Here is a 4,774-nt window from a genome sequence, read left to right as displayed (position 1 = left end):
CCCTCGCGGGTGCAGGATGTATGGATTTTTTGCAAAATTTATGGATTTTTGAGGCTTTTTATACAGGTAAACGTCCGAAGAGGTTGACATGTATGGGACAACAAAATACAGACTTGTTGTTATTGAGTTTGTCAACACGAACCGCTACCTGAGAGGCACTACTAGCCCCTCCCCCGTCAGAGTGTCGGAGCAGGACGAGTCAGTGCAACGTCAGTCAAATGAGAGAGAGGGTGTGGGCGTTTGTTGCATTGGTGTGGTGGGGGGGKTTATGGGTAGAGTAGTTTATTCTTCCTGCAATACTTCATTATAGTTTTTTTTAAGACAAAGCTAATTGAAAGGGGTGCTGAGCAGAGTTACAACCAGGGATTACAAATAATTACTTTTTTTTCTTCTGCAGTTCGGTGCCCCCTCCAGCAGATGGCGCTCCAGGCAACCACCTAGTTCGCCTATGCCAAGAGCCGGCTCTGAGTATCTTTAATCATATTAGCTTTAATCTGCTATAAAACACCACAGTCAGATGAGCTCAAAGCTGATGGGAGAAAGTTGTTTTTATTTGTTTCAGTATGGGGGTTAGTGGGTTAATTGATATGCTGCAGTTTCTGAAGGAGACTCGTTATGTGTTTTTCTGGGGATGTCGACACTTGAAGTTATTTTTCCACATAAGAGCAGCAGATTTATTATGAATTTAAAGAAGAAGCAGAAACTGAATTGTTAAAACCATCAGAATGGTACTAAAGTAAGTAAAACTTAAAAAAATTACCACAAGAGTAGCTAAAAGTTAGAATTAATAACTGTTAAGTGTTTTGTGGACTGTGAGAGGGGTGCCTCATGGGATCAAGCTCGACGTTTTCACAGATAAAGTTAAAATAGTACCAAATATATAGAACTAACGAATACATTTAAACACACAATAAATACAAAAGAAACCCTAATCAGATTAAAAGCAGTGTGAARGTTGATTCAACCTTTTGTTTTTGTGTGTTATAGACAAACAAAAGAAAAAAGCACAGACAAGCAGGTTTTCACTTTGAGAATTATTTATTTTTTAATCCAAATCACAGTTTAATACTGGAGTGTTTACTAAAAACCAATATTTGGTTAAAAAGTGTTAGTTTCCCAGGAATTTACAGTAATAGGATTAAAATATAAATCAAAGGAGGTGTCACGTGATATTAAGTTGCAAGTCAAAAGACTGACTGCTATTGAGCTATTTTATTTCAAAATAGTTTAAAATTTTAGAGTGATTTATTCTTATAATCTTTATACGATGAGTAAATTATTCTGAATGATGCCATAATATAAACTTAAAAAAAATCCATCTATTCTTTTCTTCATATTCCACATTCTGGTYGTGGGGCAGCAGCTTGAGCAGGAAGACTTCGATTTCCACAGACACCTCTTCCAGCACTTTGGGTGGGACTTCCTCAGGGGTCTCCTCTCATTTGAACATGTCTGTTAAACCTTTTTGAGAGGCSTCCAGGAGGTGTCCTTACCAAATGAACCACCTCAGCTGACTCCTTGTGATGTGGAGGAGTAGCGGCTTAACTCTGTCGCTTCCAGATAACTAAACTTCTTGTTATATCTGTAAGGGAAAGTCCAGCTGTAAAAATATCCATCCATCCATTATCTATACCCACTYATTCCTTTCAGGGTCATGGGGGTCACTGGTGCCCATATCCAGCAGCCACAGTGCGAGGGGCGAGGTACACCCTGGACAGGTCGCAAGTTGCTATAAAAATATAAAATTTGGAAATAATATCGACATTTCTTTTGTCTTTTTTTATTTATTACTTATTATTTAAACAGATATGTTAAACGGCTGATGTGGTGGGGCTCTGTTGGGCCATCTTTCAGTGTGAAGTAGCCGAACAGGTCATCAGATTTCCAGTCAACTTCCCTTGTTGTCCCTGCAGCTGAGGAACATAGAGTTCCCCATGAAGCTGCTTTTATTTTACCGCCATCGTGTGAGATCTGAGCCCTGCCCATAATCTCATACTTTACTGCGGCTTCACGAGGAGGTGATGTACCACAGAGCAGCCTGCTGGGAGACTTAAACACAATCATTAGATTAAAAACACAAACCACTACTGAGCAAATGGTGGTTACGTGAGCCAATTGGTGCACAGAAACGTCACGTTTTATCACGGAGCAAATGAAGCGTAAGGCACAGTCCAAATAAATCTGATGTCACACCACAATAAATGACAATGGTGGTGACAAATGTGTAGCTCACCAACAACAGACAAAACAAAACAAACAAAAAAAGAAAAAAAAACTAGTCTTATGTCACCTGTTTTTATTTTTTAAATTAGAAACTTGCCCTACAGTACACTTGACACAGTTTCAATTAAAATCTTTATTTTRACCATAGCAACTTTAATACTAAAAGAAAGGACACTGACTGGCCAATAAAAAGGTCACACAATCGAATATTTAGTTGGACCACYTTTAGCTTTGTTTACAGCACACATTTGGTGTGACGTTTCCACAGGTTTTGCAATGTCACAACATTTATTTCTGTCCAGAGTTGCATTAATTTTCCACCAAGATCTTGTACTGATGACAGGAGATTTGGACCACTGAGCAAAGTTCTCTTCAATACCTTGTAGCGAGTTGTTCAGAGAGAAACAGAAACCAACATTTATTCACCCTTTATAATCAGACTCATTTATTGAAGTATGAGATCATGTGATATGCAGTAAATACTTAAAGATGAGGAACCAGCTTTGTCTTTTATGGTAATTTATGACAAAAATATAGCAAGAATCAATTTCATTGAATCATGAATAAAAACAGTAAAAAAAAGACAAGCAATAAGATTTCTGAAACGGTTAAAGATGAAAGTTATTGTAGACATGATGTTATACATCTAAGTTAAGGTATGGATGTTTTAAACCTTTATAGAATGAAAATATATTTTTCCCAAAAGAAGTACTTTACTTCTATTAATTAAATGACAAAAAACCAGGTTAAAACCTATAAGTTTTTGTCAATTTCGAGAGAAGGTTTTAATGTCTTGGTCAGACTGTTTACCAGTGATAAACAATCTGACCTTACTTTAACCTTACTGCAGATCAGAAGAATTATATCAAATTTGCCTCGGCTGTTTAACCAAGACTGTTTTGCCTTAAATTAGGTGCAGCTCATCAGCTCACCAAAGTTTGACATCTCATTGGAGTTTAAGGCTTGGAGTACCGGACTCCAAAGTCCAGACAATTCATATCTGCCCTGAGGTCCTTATTGAGAGGTTCGTACGAACTTGGACTTTGGGATGGCTTGGCTTTCCGTCTTATCAGACCCCACCGGGTCAGCAAAAACTTCTTGTTTGCAGTAATCAAAAATACATTGCCACCTTATTGTGGTGGAGAGGTTTGAGTGTCCTGGTGATCTTAGGAGCTAAGTTGTCAGGGGCTTCRTGCCCCCAGTAGGGTCACCCATTGCATGTGGGTGCATTGTGTGTTGGGCCGTGGTCGAAGGCGAGGACCCTGGCAGTCTGATCCTCGGCTACAGAAGCTGGCTCTAGGGATGTGGAATGTCACCTGTCTTGTTGGGGAAGGAGCCTGAGTTGGTGTGTGAGGTTGAGATGTTCCAACTAGTTATAGTTGGACTCACCTCAATGCACCATTCTGGCTCTGGAACCAGTTTCCTTGAGAGCGGTTGAACTCTCTTTCACTCTGGAGTTGCCTTGCTGAGATGGGCCGAGCAGGAGTGGGTATACTTATTGCCTGGTGGGTATACTAGGCCTCATTTCAATGATCAACTTTGTTGTTGTCTCATCTGATCTGCGGCTGCATGTCTTGGACTCACGGTTGAAGAGAGGGGCRGACCCAAACATATAGTGAGGGTCTGCTGGGAWAGTCTGGCAGAGCCTCCTGTCAGACTGAGCTTCAACTCACACCTCAGGGAGGTTAGGTTGGAGAAGGTGTTCAGCCATGTCCCTCAGGGACTCCTGTGGGGGGTACTCTGGGAGTATGAGGTACCAGATCCATTGATATGGGCTGTTAGGTCCCTGTATGACCGGTGTCAGAGCCTGGGCTTGTTTTCTGTGAGTTGGAGTCTGCCAAGGTTGCCCTTTTTCACTGACTCTGCTCATAACTTTTATGGACAGAATTTCTAGGTGCAGCCAAGGTGTTGAGGGGATCCTTTTTGGTGACCTTAGGATCACATCTCTGCTTTTTGCGGATGATGTGGTCCTGTTGGCTTCATCAGATCATGATCTTCAGCTCTCATTGGAGCGGTTCGCAGTCGAGTGTGAAGCGGCCAGGATGAGGATCAATGCCTCCAAATATGAGACCGTGGTCTTGAGCCAAAAAAGGGTAGGGTGCCTTCTCCGGGTTAGGGAGGAGGTCCTGCCCCAAGTGGAGGAGTTTAAGTATCTTGGTCATCTTGTTCACGAATGAGGGAAGAATRGAGCGGGAGATCGACAGGCCGACTGGAGCTGCATCTGCAGTGATGCGGGCGCTGTACCGGTCTGTCGTGGTGAAGCTGGAGCTGAGCCAAAAGGCGAAGCTCTYKATTTACYGTTCTATCTACGTTCCTACCCTCATCTATGCTCCYGAGTTTTGGGTAGTARCYGAAAGAATAAGATCGTGGATACAAGCGACTGAAATGAGTTTCCTCTGCAGGGTGTCTGAGCTCTCTCTTAGAGATAGGGTGAGAAACTCGGTCATCCAGGAGTGACTCATAGTAGAGCCGCTGCTCCTCCACGTCGAGAGGAGCCAGTTGAGGTGGCTCGGGCATCTGATTAGGATGCCTCCCAGACACCTCCCTGGTG

The sequence above is a fragment of the Austrofundulus limnaeus genome, unplaced genomic scaffold (assembly GCF_001266775.1).
Source record: "Austrofundulus limnaeus strain Quisiro unplaced genomic scaffold, Austrofundulus_limnaeus-1.0 Scaffold690, whole genome shotgun sequence".
NCBI classification, from domain to species: Eukaryota; Metazoa; Chordata; class Actinopteri; order Cyprinodontiformes; family Rivulidae; genus Austrofundulus; species Austrofundulus limnaeus.
This window is presented reverse-complemented; position numbering follows the sequence as displayed.